The sequence below is a fragment of the Chlorocebus sabaeus genome, chromosome 24 (genome assembly GCF_047675955.1).
Source record: "Chlorocebus sabaeus isolate Y175 chromosome 24, mChlSab1.0.hap1, whole genome shotgun sequence".
NCBI classification, from domain to species: Eukaryota; Metazoa; Chordata; class Mammalia; order Primates; family Cercopithecidae; genus Chlorocebus; species Chlorocebus sabaeus.
Window position 1 is genome coordinate 78,475,013 of NC_132927.1, and position 16,612 is coordinate 78,491,624.

The 16,612-nt window shown below is 47.7% G+C and overlaps 1 long non-coding RNA gene across 1 annotated transcript in view; it reads right to left on the minus strand.

The window, feature by feature from the left end:
* Nucleotides 1-3,120: 3,120 nt before the first annotated feature.
* Nucleotides 3,121-16,612, minus strand: part of LOC103229733 (uncharacterized) — a 37,071-nt gene continuing 23,579 nt past the window's right edge. Inside the window, exons 2-3 of the long non-coding RNA XR_012091089.1 lie at nt 4,010-4,217; nt 3,121-3,305 (exon numbers count right to left, since the gene is read on the minus strand). This is a non-coding gene — a long non-coding RNA (uncharacterized lncRNA). The remainder of the gene's footprint in view (nt 3,306-4,009; nt 4,218-16,612) is intronic.

Consider the following 16,612-nt stretch of genomic DNA (forward strand, 5'->3'; position numbering starts at 1 on the left):
ACTCTGTCTCCCAGGCTGGAGTGCAGTGGCACCATCTCAGCTCACTGCAAGCTCCGCCTCCCAAGTTCAAATGATTCTCCTGTCTCAGCCTCCCAAGTAGCTGGTACTACAGGCGTCTGCCACCACGCCTGGCTAATTTTTGTATTTTTAGTAGAGACAGGGTTTCACCATTTGGCCAGGCTGGTCTTGAACTCCTGACCTTGTGATCCACCTGCTTCGGCCTCCCAAAGTGCTTGGAATACAGACGTGAGCCACTGTCCCCATCCTTTTTTTTTTTTTTTTTTTGAGACAAAAAAAGTGCAGTGGTGTGATCTCAGTTCACCACAACCTCCGACTCCCTGCTTCAAGCGATTCTCCTGCCTCAGCCTCCAGAGTAGCTGGGATTACAGGCATGCGCCACCACACCTGGCTACTTTTTGTATTTTTACCAGAGATGGGGTTTCACCATGTCAGCCAGGATGGTCTCAATCTCCTAACCTCATGATCTGCCCACCTTGGCCTCCCAAAGTGCTCTGTCGCCCAGGCTGGAGTGCAATGGCACGATCTCGGCTCACTGCAACCTCCGCCTCTTGGGTTCAAGTGATACAGTCCTTGAGCTGCTGCACCTGGCCAAGCCTCAGTTTTGTTGTCTGTAAAATGAGGAGTAGGGATGGGACAGTTAGACCAGGTTCCATTTCTGTCTTAATGTAGTTCTAAATTCTTTCACTAGAGGACAGAACAGCTAGAGTAGAAGTGGATTATTAAGTAGAACTGAGCAAGAATGAGCTGAAACCTCCACATATTGCAAACACCCTGTACCTTCTCCAAAGTTAGAGCAGGCAAGCATTATGCAAATGTTTTATAAACTGATGTGTCCTAGCCCCAATTAATATGTTGTAGCAAATCATAATGCTAAGTTAATACTTTGAGTGGCTAATGGATGTATAATAGCCAACTAAAAAAATTTCTAAGCTACTTCATAATGTAGTATTCCAAGCAGCACTCCATAGTGTACAGCATGCTGCTTATAAATTGAAAACCTTTTCAACAATTTTGTATTTCACTTAAAAATGCAGGAGAGGCTGGGCACGGTGGCTCAAGCTTGTAATCCCAACACTTTGGGAGGCTGAGGCAGGCGGATCACTGGAGGTCAAGAGTTCGAGAACAGTCTGACCAACATGGAGAAATCCCATCTCTACTAAAAATAGAAAATTAGCCGGGTGTGGTGGCGCATGCCTGTAATCCCAGCTACTCGGGAGGCTGAGGCAGGAGAATCACTTGAATCCAGGAGGCAGAGGTTGCGGTGAGCCAAGATCACACCATTGTACTCCAGCCTGGGCAATAAAAGCGGAACTCCTTCTCAAAAAAAAAAAAAAAAAATGCAGGAGAAGACCTCCCTAACATTGGATTTCAGTCAACGTTCAATCTTGTTACCCACATTAAAACAGCTAAGCTAATTAAATGTGACACGTGTGTTTAGGGCTGGTGAAGAATGCTCTGCTTTACAAAGGCCAGTGGCTGACGTTCTTACTGAGTGAGAACGTGGACACTTCGTTTTTGCTTCTGTTTCCCGAGTGTTAGCCCGTTAGTGCTACTGCCCAGCAGTGGGTTCCCTGATGTCCCTCCGTTCTCACAGGGACCCTGGGCTTCCTGTCATTAGTGGTATCTCTTCTAAATTCTATTTTAAAATTCCAAAAATAAAATTATAATGTAGGCTGGGCATGGTGACTCACATCTGTAATCCCAGCACTTTGGGAGGCCAAGGTGGGTGGATCGCTTGAGTCCAGGAGTTCAAGACCACCCTAGGTGATATAGGGAAATCCCATCTTTACAAAAATTACAAAAATTAGCCAGGCAGTGGTGGCATGTGCCTGTGGTCCCAGCTACTTGGGAGGCTGAGCGGGGAGGATAGCTTGAGCCAGGGAGGCAGAGGTTGCAGGGAGCTAAGATTGTGCCATGGCACTCCAGCCTGGGTAACAGAGCAAGACTCTGTCTCGAAAAAAAAAAAAAAAAAAAAAAGAACTATAAATATTCAAAAATATTTTTATTATGTAAAAATTTCCTCTTTAAAAGCGAACAGTGGCCGGGCGCGGTGGCTCAAGCCTGTAATCCCAGCACTTTGGGAGGCCGAGACGGGCGGATCACGAGGTCAGGAGATCGAGACCATCCTGGCTAACATGGTGAAACCCCGTCTCTACTAAAAAATACAAAAAACTAGCCGGGCGAGGTGGTGGGCGCCTGTAGTCCCAGCTACTTGGGAGGCTGAGGCAGGAGAATGGCGTGAACCCAGGAGGCGGAGCTTGCAGTGAGCTGAGATCCGGCCACTGCGCTCCAGCCTGGGCGACAGAGCGAGACTCCGTCTCAAAACAAACAAACAAACAAAAAAAAAAAAAAAAAAAAAGCGAACAGCTGGTGAATCTCCCAGTGCTTTTTGAGAAAGGATAGCAGTGTTAGGAGGGTCAGGCTCACAGTGAATTCTCTCAGGGCTTGGTTCTATCAGCTATGATTGGGTCACTGCAATCCAGCCTGGGTGACAGAGTGAGACCCTGTCTCAAAAAAACAAAATTTTCAATCTTTTTTTTTTTTTTTTTTTTTTTTGAGACAGTTTCACTCTTGTTGCCCAAGCTGGAGAGCAATGGTACAATCTCGGCTCCCCACAACCTCTGCCTCCCGGGTTCAAGTGATTCTCCTGCCTCAGCATCCCAAGTAGCTGGGATGACAGGCATGTGCCACCACGCCCGGCTAATTTTGTACTTTTAGTAGAGACAGGGTTTCTCCATGTTGGTCAGGCTGGTCTCAAAGTCCCTACCTCAGGTGATTTGACCGCCTGGGCCTCCCAAACTGCTGGGATTATAGGTGTGAGCCACCATGCCCAGTCCTGATTTTAATTTGTATTTCTTTGATTAGTAATCCTATCTTTTCATTCTTTACTGGCTAAGAGTTTAAATCCCTGCTCTGCTACCACTCTGTGTGACTTTGGAGAGACAACTTGACTTCCATGTGCCTCAATTTCCTCATCTGTGAAGTTCCTGTCTAAAGAAATTGACCAGCTTCAAAGACATATAGACTCTGACATGGCGGGACAGGCTCTAATGAAATTCCTGTACCCTTACCCACAAAGCACAAAGCTTCTAGTCAGTATTTTAGTACCTCCCATTCTTGTTCAATAAATTACCACATGCTGGACATGGCCGGCTAGGGGCTGTGGCTCCAGAGATGCTTGAGGGAAGGTCAGTCACCACCTGTCCATCTGCTCCCAGCATTCAAAATTTGGTTCACTTCTCTCTCCTGCTGCTTTCTCCTCTTTCATTCTTTTTGTCCTGTGGCTGCATGAGATACACGCATATATAATATTCACTGCCGTATTAGCAGGGCTGCAGAAGGAACAGAGATGAATGCAAATGTTCCACCCACTATGTCTAACCAGAGGCCAGAGCGACGTTCTAAGGGACTGAGTGTGACTCTGTTCCTCTAATGCTCAGCCCCTTCCGTGGTTCTCTGTGCCTTAGGGTCAAGTCCAAACTCCTCAGCACAGCCTGCCCAGGCCCCTCCAAACCTCCCCCCTCATCTCTTGCCACCACCACCCTCCTAGGGTTCAGTCACTCCAAACTCTACTGCCCACTTCTGCACGCCCCTCCCGCCCACATTCCTCCCCACTTTTGCTCATGCTATCCTCCGTAAGTGGGTGCTCAAGGCACAGCTCGCAAGCCACCTCTTCTGGGAGCCCAAAGGATTGGATTGTCTTTCTCTTTTCTCCCACAGCACTTTGTCATATATGCGCTATAGCCCTGTATGATGATGATTGTCACATGCACTCCAGGCAGGGACGTGGGACTCTCTTGGACATTGCCTGGGCCTGTAGTGGGCTCTCAGTAGATGTCAGTTCAGTGGATGGGTAGGTAGGGAATAAACAGTAAAGAGAGTGACATTGTTTTAGCATTCTGTGACTCCCACCACCGGTTGGTTGGATGGCTGGTTAACATTAGCTAGAAATGTTTAGGATAGTAATTTTAAACCTTAGTCCACTTACCAGTAGCCTAAGCAATATAAATGGCTACAGACCCTCATAGAGGTGTTGCCATGCACCTTGGCTCCCTCCGAAGGCCAGCAACACAGTAACAGGGCATGCAGAGACGTGGAAGGGCTGTTTCCAGAGACAGTGTGGAGTGCTGGATCCAGACACCACCTGATGCCAGGGAAACACTTGGGCCTTTTCTTGGTACCAGTGAACAGGTGCCCTGCTGGGAACATAAACACAGTCTTCTGGACTTCCAAACCAAACATAACAGAGATAGGGCGGCAGAGGATGAACTTGGACAGGCCCCAAGCAGGCAGGCCCTGGCTTCCTTAGACTTCCCCTGTGACTGTCAAATGTATTAAAATACGTGATATGTTCTCTTCTTGCAGGAAGGTCAACTTGGGAAGTGGACCAAGGTCCCAGTAAGGAGCTGGGCTTCTCTGTGGATGCTGTATGGCCTAATTCCCCCAGTCCAGCAGTGCTTCTCCAGGTGGCCAGGTGCTCTTGGACTGGGCTAGAGGGCCTGCAGCAAAAACTAGAACTTAGCTGTTATTATTCCAGGCTCCATTCAGACTTCCCTTAATGACTTAACCAACTGCAGGAGAGCTGAACTGAAGGGTCTGAAATTCTGGTTGGGTTTCAAAGTTAGTGGCTAAGGGGAAAATTGAATCCAGGGGAAGTGTCCCCCTTGAAAGCCCCTTAGGAAAGTAAGCTAAATGCATCAATGACATGAGTTCCCTGGAAGTCACAGACTTCCACACTCCGTATAAAGAAGCCTGGGCTTACATTCAGGCTCTGCCACTCACATGACTTGTGAGAGTTTCTCATCAAATGGGAATAATAATGTCTACTTCCTATGATTATTCTAGAGACTAAATTTAGATAAAATATGGGGAAATATAGTACATAATAAGCACTCAAGGCCGGGAGTGGTGGCTCACGCCTGTAATCCCAACACTTTGGAGGCCAAGGGGAGTGCATTGCTTAAGCCCAGGAGTTTGAGCCTAGCCTGGGCAACATGGTAAGGCCCCTTCCCCAAAATAAATAAAATAAAAGAAGTAGGGGGCCAGGTGCAGTGGCTCACGCTTGTAATCCCAGTACTTTGGGAGGCCGAGGTGGGCAGATGACCTGAGGTCAGGAGTTTGAGACCAGCCTGGTCAACATGCTAAAACTCCATCTCTACTGAAAATACAAAAAAATTAGCCAGGTGTGGTGGCACATGCCTGTAATCCCACCTACTCAGGAGGCTGAGGCACAAGAATCGCTTGAACCCAGGAGATAGAGGTTGCGGTGGGCCAAGATGGTGCCAATATACTCCAGCCTGGGCAGCAGAGTGAGACTCAGTCTCAGAAAAAAAAAAAAAAAGAAGTGGGAGTTGAATTTTTTTTTTTTTTTGAGACAGGGTCTCAGTTCTATTGCCCAGGCTAGAGTTCAGTGGCATGATCATGACTCACTGTATCCTCAAACTGCTGGACTTAAGCGAGCCTCCTACCTCTGCTTCTCGAGTAGCTGGGACTACAGCCACACACACCATGTCCAGCTAATTTTATTTATTTATTTTTTTTGAGATGGAGTCTCGCTCTGTCGCCCAGGCTGGAGTGCAGTGGCCGGATCTCAGCTCACTGCAAGCTCCGCCTCCCAGGTTCCCGCTATTCTCCTGCCTCAGCCTCCCGAGTAGCTGGGACTACAGGCGCCGCCACCACGCCTGGCTAGTTTTATGTATTTTTTAGTAGAGACGGGGTTTCACTGTGTTAGCCAGGATGGTCTCGATCTCCTGACCTCGTGATCCGCCCATCTCGGCCTCCCAAAGTGCTGGGATTACAGGCTTGAGCCACCGCGCCCGGCCTCCAGCTAATTTTAAGAAAAATGTTTTGTAGAGGCCGGGTGCATTGTTCACGCCATAATCCCAGCATTTTGGAAGGCTGAAGCAGACAGATTGCTTGAGTCCAGGAGTTCGAGATGAGCCTGGGCGACATGGCAAACCCCATCTCGGCTGGGCGTGGTGGCTCACGCCTGTAATCCCAGATTACAGGGATTACTGTACGTTGGGAGGCCGAGGAGGATGGGTCACCTAAGGTCAGGAGTTCGAGGCCAGTCTGGCCAACATGGTGAAACCCTGTTTCTACTGAAATACAAAAAATTAGCCAGGTGTGACGGTGGATGCCTGTAATCCCAGATACCTGGGAGGCAGAGGCAGAAGAATTGCTCGAACCTAGGAGGCAAAGGTTGCAGTGAGCCGAGATCGCACCATTGCACTCCAGCCTGGGCAACAAGAGCAAAACTCCATCTCAAAACAAAAACAAAAACAAAAACCCATCTCTACAAAACAACGTAAAAATTAGCCAGGTGTGGCAATGTGCGCCTATAGTCCCAGCTAGTTGGGAGCCCGAGGGAGGAGAATAGCTTGAACCTGGGAGGTGGAGGTTGCAGTGAGCTGAGACTGCACCATTGCACTCTGTCCTGGGTGATAGATTGAGATTCTGTCTCCAAAAAAAAAAAAAAAAAAGTTAATGGGGTTTGATAGTTAGATGATTCTCATCAGCAGCCTTGTTCCAAACAATCTCTTAGGAGCCAATGATTGTGACCATGAATGGAGTTGGTTTTATTTTTTTTATTTTTTTTATTTTTTTTTTTTGAGACGGAGTCTCGCTCTGTCGCCCAGACTGGAGTGCAGTGGCCGGATCTCAGCTCACTGCAAGCTCCGCCTCCCGGGTTCACACCATTCTCCTGCCTCAGCCTCCCGAGTAGCTGGGACCACAGGCGCCTGCCACCTCACCCGGCTAGTTTTTTGTATTTTTAGTAGAGACGGGGTTTCACCATGTTAGCCAGGATGGTCTCGATCTCCTGACCTCGTGATCCGCCCGTCTCGGCCTCCCAAAGTGCTGGGATTACAGGCTTGAGCCACCGCGCCCGGGCCTGGAGTTGGTTTTAAAAAAAATTATAGACATATAACAGTTATACATATTTTTGGGGTACATGTGATATATATTTTTTGAGACGGAGTCTTATTCACTCTGTTGGCCAGGCTGGAGTGCAACGGCACGATCTTGGCTCACTGCAACCTCTGCCTCCTGGATGCAAGCAATTCTCCTGCCTCAGCCTCCCGAGTAACTGGGATTACAGCATGTGCCACCACGCCCAGCTAATCTTTTTTGTATTTTTAGTAGAGATGAGGTTTCACCATGTTGGCCAGGCTGGTCTCAAACTCCTGACCTCAAGTGATCCGCCCACCTCAGCCTCTCAAAGTGCTGGGATTACAGGTGTGAGCCACTGCGCCTGGCCTACATGTGATATTTTGATGCATGTATGTAATGTGCAATAATCAAATCAGGGTAATTGGGATATCCATCATCTCAAGCATTTTTCTTTGTGCTGAGAACGTGACAGTTCCTGTCTTGTAACTATTTTGAGACATATAAATTATTAACTGATTTCTCTTCTGTACTCTTGAATACTAGAACTTATTCCTTCTAACTATATTTTTTTTTTTTTTTTTTTTTTTGAGACAGAGTCTCGCTCTGTCGCCCAGGCTAGAGTGCAGTGGCGCGATCTCCACTCACTGCAAGCTCCACCGCCTCCCGGGTTCACGCCATTCTCCTGGCTCAGCCTCCCTAGAAGCTGGGACTACAGGTGCCTGCCACCACGCCTGGCTAATTTTTTTGTAATTTTGGTAGAGACGGGGTTTCACTGTGTTCGCCAGGACAGTCTCCATCTCCTGACCTCGTGATCCGCCCACCTCAGCCTCCCAAAGTACTGGGATTACAGGCATGAGCCACTGCGCCCAGCCTCTAACTGTATTTTTATACCCATTAACCAACTTCAACTCATCTTTCCCTCTCCTTTCCCTTTCCAGCCTCTGATAACCAACATTCTACTCTCTACCTCTTTTTTAGCTCCTGCATGTGAGTGAGAACAGGTATTTGTCTTCCTATACCTGGTTTATTTCACTTAGTATAATGACCTCCCATCCATCCATGTTGCTGCAAATGACAAGATTTCATACTTGGCTTGGCGCAGTGGCTCACATCTGTAATCCCAGCACTTTGGGAGGCCAAGGCGGGCAGATCATGAGGTCAGGAAATCAAGACCGTACTGGCTAACATGGTGAAACCTCGTCTCTACTAAAAATACAAAAAAAAAAAAAAAAAAAAAAAAGGCTGTTGAAATGTTCAGGCAAAGGAGGGGAGAGTTCCGTGAAAGTAGGTGCCTGCAATGTGGTTCATTTACGTTTACATCGTGTATTGGTAGAGCCTGGCTTTTCCAGTTCTTTGCTCAGAAACAGCTCTCTCAATCGATGGTTCTTGACCTCTAAAAGCATCTGTCCACAAAACTAGTCATCTACTCCTGGAAGTTTTTCACTATTTTCATAACAATGGATATCAAAATCCATTTTTTGATCAAAGTATTTTGTTAGCTTTTGACTTTCAGTGAGCAGGGAAGAGCCATCATTTAATCAAGAACCTTTTGTTCTGTCAGCTAATATCAAGTAGGGAGCTTCTTTAAAAATAAATCCTGATTATACAATCATGAATAATCATGACGAAGATGAAAAGAGGGAAGTAGTAATGGAAACCAGTGTGCCCGCCTGAGCTCCCTGTTGAGCTAAATTTTTTTTTTTTTTTTTTTGAGACAGTCTTGCTCTGTCGCCCGGGCTGGAGTGCAGTGGCACACCTTGGCTCACTGCAACCTCCGCCTCCCTGGTTCAAGCAATTCTCCTCCCTCAGCCTCCCAAGTAGCTGTGATTACAGGCACCTGCCATCACGCCCAGCTAAGTTTTGTATTTTTAGTAAAGATGGGGTTTCCCCCATATTGGCCAGGCTGGTCTTGAACTCCTGATCTCAGGTGATCTGCCCACCTTGGCCTCCCAAAGTGCAGGGATTACAGGCGTGAGCCACTGCGCCCGCCCTGTTGAGCTAATGTTTTGAGAGGATGGACAAAATATAGATGAAGGGAAGTAGAATCAGAGATGGATCCTGAAGAATGACACAATCCTGAAAAATACTGTCAGGAGGACTGTGCTGTAATCTGCCAGAAATTCTAAGGACAATAAAAAAGGTCTTTAAATTTATTCTTAGGGCAAGAAGAACAAAGAAAGCATAGATCTACTGCTTAGGGGATGATATAGACTGATACTGAGAGAAGGCAGAAATACGCAAACTTTATAGACAGAAGAACTGTTGTCAATGACAATAATTTTAGCTAAGACTATGGCCAGTTCCTCCTGATATCCTGGGCCCTTTAAGGAGGCGAGGGTGGGGAGTCTGGAATCAGTGGTGCCCCAACGCAGGCCTGCTGCACATCTAGGGGATTCCTCTCACCACTTCCCTCTGTTTCCTAGATCTCATGCTTGCTTCTTTCTTAGTTTAGCCGGTTTTTTTTTTTTTTCTTTTTTGAGATGTAGTGTCGCTCTATTGCCAGGCTGGAGTGCAGTGGCACGATCTTGGCTCACTGCAACCCCTGACTCCTGGGTTCAAGCAATTCTCCTGCCTCAGCCTCCCAAGTAGCTGGGACTACAGGTGTGCATCATCATGCCCAGCTCCTTTTTAAATTTTTAGTAGAGACGGGGTTTCACCATGTTGGTCAGGATGGTCTTGATCTCCTGACCTCGTGATCCGCCTGCCTCAGCCTCCCAAAGTGCTGGGGTTACAGGCGTGAGCCACCGCGCCCGGCCTAGCCCCTGGTTTTGCAGAAGCACATTTTCCACAAGCACAGAGGATATGTAGGGGATATGACAAGTACTAGCAAGGATGCTGGTGGGTGTGCCAGCTGGTGCGGCTGTTCTAGAGAGTCACCTAGCAGTTTCAGTCAAATGAAGAATGTGTGAACCCTTTGCCCCACCAATCCTGTTCCTGAGCACAGACCCAAGGGAAGTTACGATATGGATCCATAAGAGGGCATGTATGAAGATGCTCACTGTAATACTGTTTGTGTCTTTGTGTGTATAAAGGCTTCTGATTTCTGTAATTGTATACCCTATCATTTCACTGAATTCTCTCTTTAAATTTTTTTTTTTTTTTTTTTTTTTTTTTTTTAGAATTGGGGCCTTGAAGCCCAGGTGCAATGGCTCACACCTGTAATACCAGCATTTTGGGAGGCCAAAACAGGAGGATCACTTGAGACCATTTTGAGACCAACCTGGGCAACATGGCGAGACCACGTCTTCACAAAAAATTTAGAAAATTAGCTAAGTGTGGTGGCATGTACCTGTGGACGAAGCTACTTGGGAGGCTGAGGTGGGAGGATAGCTTGAAACTGGGAGGTTGAGGCTACAGTGAGCCATAATCTGCCATCGCGCTACAGTCTAGGCAACAGAGTGGGACCTTGTCTCCAAAAATAAAAACAAACAAACAAAAAAAAGGGGACTTGCTGGACTCGGACTCCTGGACTCAACCAATTCTCATACCTCAAGCTGGGACTACAGCCTTGTACCATGGTGCCTAGCTTTGAATTCTTTTTTAAAAATTTCTTTTATTAATAGCAGAGTTTTAGTTGATTTTCTTGGGCCGTATAAATATTGATCCTATCATTAACAAATAGTAAAACTTTTACCTTCTCTTTTCTAATTTTTACACATCTAATTTATAACTTTTTTTTTGAGATGGAGTCTTGCTCTTGTCGCCCATGCTAGAGTGCAATGGTGCGATCTTGGCTTACTGCAACCTCCACCTCCTGGGTTCAAACTATTCTCCTGTCTCAGCCTCTGGAGTTGCTGGGACTACAGGCGCCCACCACCACGCCCAGCTAATTTTTTGTATTTTTAGTAGAGACAGGGTTTCACCATGTTGGCCAGGTTGGTCTTGAACTCCTGACCTCATGATCCACCCACCTTGGCCTCCCAAAGTGCTGGGATTACAGGTGTGAGCCACTGCGCCCGGCCCCTAATTTATAACTCTTATCTGATTGCTTTGGCTAATACCTTCAATACACTGTTGAACAGTAGTGGAGATAGTGGACATTCTCTTCCTGACTTTAGCAGGGCTATGTGGATTGCATTTCATTTATTTTAATTTTTATTGGACAGCTGAATTTTTTAACTTTTTAAATTAAATTTACATAAAGTGCTAAATCCTAAGTGTAATACTTGACACACTTTTACATAGGCAACACCCAGCTCAAGATGCAGACTTTCCAGCACCCCAAAGACTCCCTGTTTCTTCGCTATCAATATCTCCCTCAAAGATAACCAACATTCTGACACCATTGATTAGTTTTGTCCATTTCTGAACTTCATACAGATGGAATTACACAATATGTACTCTTGTGTCTGGTTACGTCCACTCAGCATTAGGTCTGTAGGATTCATCCATGTTGTATGTAACAGTAGTTCCAAGTTGAATATCCCTGATATGGTTTGGCTGTGTCCTCACCCAAATCTCATCTTGAATTGTAACTCCCACAATTCCTACACGTTGTGGGAGGGAGCTGGTGGGAGGTAACTGAATCATGGGGGTGGGTCTTTCCTGTGCTATTCTCAAGATAGTGAATAAGGTTCACAAGATCTGATGGTTTTAAAAATGGGAGTTTCCCTGCACAAGCTCTCTCTTTGCCTGCTGCCATCTATGTAAGCCATGACTTGCTACTCCTTGCCTTCTACCATGATTGTGAGGCTTCCCCAGCAATGTGGAACTGTAAGACTTAAACCTATTTTTCTTCCCACTCTTGGGTATGTCCTTATCAGCAGCATGAATATGGACGAATACAGTAAATTGTTACCAGTAGAGTGGGGCACTGCTGAAAAGATAACCCAAAAATCTGGAAGCAACTTTGGAACTGGGTAATGGGCAGAGGTTAGAACAGTTTGAACTTCCTAGAGACTTGTTGGATGGCTTTGACCAAAATGCTGATAATGATATGGACAATGAAATCCAGGCTGAAATGGTCTCAGATGGAGATAAGGAACTTGTTGGGAACTGGAGCAAAGGTGACTCTTATTTTATTTTCTTTTTTTTGAGACAGAGTCTTGCTCTGTCATTCAGGCTGCCGTGCAGTGGTGTGGTCTCAGTTCATTGCAACCTCCACCTCCTGGGTTCAAGCGATTCTCCTGCTGCAACCTCCTGAGTAGCTGGGACTACAGATGCCTGCCACCATCCCTGGCTCATTTTTTGTATTTTTAGTAGAGATGGGGTTTCACCATATTGGCCAGGCTGGTCTTGAACTCTTGACCTTGTTGACCTTGTTTTTGTTTTGAGACGGAGTCTCGTTCTGTCACCCAGGCTTGAGTGCAGTGGCCGGATCTCAGCTCACTGCAAGCTCCGCCTCCCAGGTTTACGCCATTCTCCTGCCTCAGCCTCCCAAGTAACTGGGACTACAGGCGCCCACCACCACGCTTGGCTAGTTTTTTGTATTTTTTTAGTAGAGACGGGGTTTCACCGTGTTAGCCAGGATGGCCTCGATCTCCTGACCTTGTGATCCGCCCGTCTCGGCCTCCCAAAGTGCTGGGATTACAGGCTTGAGCCACCGTGCCTGGCCTCTCCCTTTGTTTTTTTTGAAAGAGACAGGGTCTTGCTCTGTTGCCCAGGCTGGAGTGCAGTGGTGTGATCATAGCTCACTGTAATCTTGACTCCTGGGCTCCAGAGATCCTCCCACCTCAGCTTCCTGAGTAGCTGAGACTACAGGCACACACCACCACGCCCAGCTAAGTTTTAAATTCTTTTGTAGAGATGGAGGTCTATGTTGCCCAAGCTGGTCTTGAACTCCTGGCTTTACCTCTAAAAGTGCTGGGATTACAGGCAGGAGCCACTGCACCTGGCTTCTTATTCTTCTACTATTCCTCTTTCCTTCTTGCTCTTTTTTGAATATTTCTTCAATTTTCCTTTTTTTTTTTTTTTTCCTCCTGGAGATAGGGTTTTGCTGTCACCCAGGCTGGAGTGCAGTGGTGCCCTTGTGGCTCACTGCAGCCTTGAAATCCTGGGCTCAAGTGATCCTCCCGCAATAGCCTCCTGAGTAGCTGGGACCACAGGCATGTGCCACTATGCCTGGCTAATTTTTTTTATTTTTTGTAGAGAGAGGTCTCACTGTGTTGCCCAGTCTGGTTCCTAACTCTTGGTCTCCCAAATTGTTGGGATTACAGGCATGAGCCACTGTGCCCAGTTGATTTCAACTTTCTCTTCCAACCCTTCTAGCATTTTAATTTCTGCTTTTATGTTTTTAATATACAAGAGGTTTTTTATTTTCCCAAGTTTTTTATAAGAATGCAGACCGTTCTTATTTCATAGATGCAGTATCTATTTAAACTACTAATATTAGCACTTGTTTTAAATTCTCATCTCCTGTTTTCTTCAATATTATTTTTCTGTTCATTTGTGTCATTTGTTTTGTTTGTATTTATTTATTTTTTGAGATGGAGTCCCGCTCTGTCGCCCAGGCTGGAGTGCAGTAGCACGATCTCAGTTCACTGCAACCTCTGCCTCCTGGGTTCAAGCGATTCTCCTGCCTCAATCTCCCAAGTAGCTGGGACTACAGGTGCTTGGCTACATGCTTGGCTAATTCTTGCATTTTTAGTAGAGACGGGGTTTCACCACGTTGTTCTCTATTAAGCTTGTAAGCTTTACATCACCAACAGTAATATACATATTTGTTTCATAATACCTTGTAAACAGTCATCAGACTTTTTGACTGTGAAAATATTTAGCCAAGCACAGCAGTTCACGCCTGTAATCCCAGTACTGTGGCAGGCTGAGGTGGGAGGATCAGTTGAGTCCAGGAAGTCGAGGCTGTAGTGAGCCATTATTGTGACCCTACACTCCAGTCTGGGTGACAGAGCAAGACCCTGTCCTAAAGAAAAAAAAAAAATTTTATCTGATTCTAAAAAACATTTTTTAGAGATGGGGTCTCCCTATGTTGTCTAGGCTAGCCTAGAACTTCTGGGCTCAAGCAAAGCTCCTGCCTCAGCCTCCTGAGTGGATGGGATACAGGCACCTGCCACTGAGCCCAGCTTAACTATTATTTTAATTTGTATTTTTCTTAAGTTTAAGACTGAGCATTTTTTTTTTGGGACGGAGTCTTGCTCTGTCGCCCTGGAGTGCAATGAAGCCATCTTGGCTCACTGCAAGCTCTGCCTCCTGGGTTCACGCCATTCTCCTGCCTCAGCCTCCCAAGTAGTTGGGAGGACAGGAACCCGCTACCACACCCAACTAATTTTTTTGTATTTTTAGTAGAGACGAGGTTTCACCGTGTTAGCCAGGATGGTCTCGATCTCCTGACCTCGTGATCCACCGACCTTGGTCTCCCAAAGTGTTGGGATTACAGGTGTGAGCCACTGCGCCCGGCCAAGACCGAGCATCTTTTAATGATTGAGAGACAGTTGTGTTTCTGTTTTGTTCCCAAGTGTTTGCTCATATCCTTTGTCCATTAGATGTTTAGCCTTTCTTTTATTTATTTCTAGGAGTGCTTTATTCTTTTTCCAGTTTGTTGTTTGTTGATTCTTGCTTATGATGGCAGTGGCCACTGCACCAGCCGCAGTGGGGAGGTACAAGCCGTGGTGGCAGGGGCAGCTGCGGGAGCAGGAATGGTGGCAGTGGCTCCCCTGTGCTCTGCATCCCCGAGGCAGTCGATTGTGCCGCCCCCACCCTTGCATGGTCAGGTGAGACCCGTCCCCAGGCCTGGAGCCTCTGCTGCTCTGGACCCTGGCCCCGTGTCGTCACTCTAGCCTACTGCCACTGTGGAGAGGGCGTGGGGAGGAGGTAGAGCTGTGCCTGGGGCAGTTCCGTGAACCACAGAGCCAGCAGGAGCCAGGGACAAGCTGGACCCTCCCCAACATCCCCTATCCCCCATGGAACCTACCACCCTGGGGCTGCTGCAATGGGGCTGGGCACAGAGAAGCAGTGGGGCATGGGGGGCAGGCAGAAAGGGGCCCACTGAGGACCTGAAGCCCCTGCCCCCAGCTGCCTGCAAGCTCCATGGAGTGGTGGGAGCCCCACCCTCCCAGGTGTAGGATCTGGGCATCTCTGCAGTCTGTGCCCTCAGGGCACAGGCTTGGGGGTGTCTGCTTCTGCTGCCTGGCCTCTCCCCACTCCTGGTACCCACTCCGATCTCAGAGTGGTATTAGGGTTGAGCCTGGGCGCTATCCTAGCCTGGCTGGGTGTGCACCTGCTTGGGGCAGCACTAACATGTCAACCTCCCTCTTCGGATTTTTGGTAACGAGGAGCATGGGAGAGACACCAAGGGGGGTGCTAAGGGCAGCTCGGCACTGGCCTGCAGGCACCCCTCACCAGGAATAGCCTGGGTGCCATGAAAAGTGGTAGGAGGCAGACCCGCTCCAGGGTGGAAAGGCGTGGGTTCCCAGTGAGGCGCCACCTTCAGGCCAGGGAGGGCCTGAAGGCTGGGTCCAGGCTGCAGTCCCATGGACTGGAGTGGGAATTTGTGGTGCCTTTTCCAGGCCCACCCGTGGCCACCCATGGACCAATCAGTGTTCACTTCCTCCCCTCTGAGGCCCATAAAAGCCCAGGGCTCAGCCAGAGCAGAGCTGAAGACAGGATCACCAGCTGCAGAGAGGAGCTACCCTCCACGCTAGGAGCTAAACACTCCTTGGGTTGACCTGCCTAACAGAGAGGAGCTACCCTCTTTGCTAGGAGCTGAACACCCTGGCTGCAGAAAGGAGCTACCTCCTCCAGGTCTCCTTGGAGCTGTTCTACCACTCAATAAAGCTCGTTTTCATCTTGGTCACCCTTCACTTGTCTGCATACCTCATTCTTCCTGTTCACAGGACAAAAACTCAGGACCCACCGAATGGTGAGACTAAAAGAACTGTAACACAGACAGGGTTAAAACATGCCCACTGCTCACCACGTTGCAGGTGAAGAGAAGGAGAGAAGAGCTGTGGCCCTTTGGGAAGCCCAGACCTGGGAGACCTGGGAGCTACCTGAGCCAGGGTTGTGAGTCTCTCTTTGGGGCCCTGCAGTTCCCGGTGTCTCCAAGCTTCTGGTGCCAGCTGGGAAAGCTGCTTGTGATGTGCCTGGTCCAGCTGCAGCCTTGCAGAGAGCCATTGTCTGTGCTGGCACCTGAAGCTGCCTGCTCCGTGGCAGCAGCTGGCATGTCTGCGCAGTGGCTGGACTCCACGCGCGTTCACACACCCCTCGCTGCTCCATACCTGACTTACAGACTCCAGGCTGGTAGCATGAGCCAAGCACAGCCTGCCAGGCTGAATGGGCAGAATGAGCCCAGTGAGCCCAAGCAGAATTCAGACAAGGGTGCCACCAGCCACAGAGGTTTCTAGCCAGAAAAGTGATACCCCCTAAGATCCTGCAACACTTATAGTGGTTTATCAGATAAAAAAACCTTTTTAATGTGATCACAATTTCTTCTATGGCTTTCAAATTTTGTGTCATATTAGAAAGAATTTCCACACTCTGAGACTAAAAATGTCTCCCCTTCATTACTTCCATTATTTATTTAGTTTTTAAATTGAGATGGGGTCTATGTTGCCCAGGCTGGTCTTGAACTCCTGGGCTCAAGTGATCTGCCCACCTCAGCCTCCCAAAGTGCAGCGATTGTAAGTGTGAGCCACCATGCCCGGCCACTTTTTGTTTTTTATATTTTAATCTTTCATCCACTTTCATAGATGACTACCCAGCCATCCTAATCCTATTTATTGAACATTCATCTTTTACCTACAGA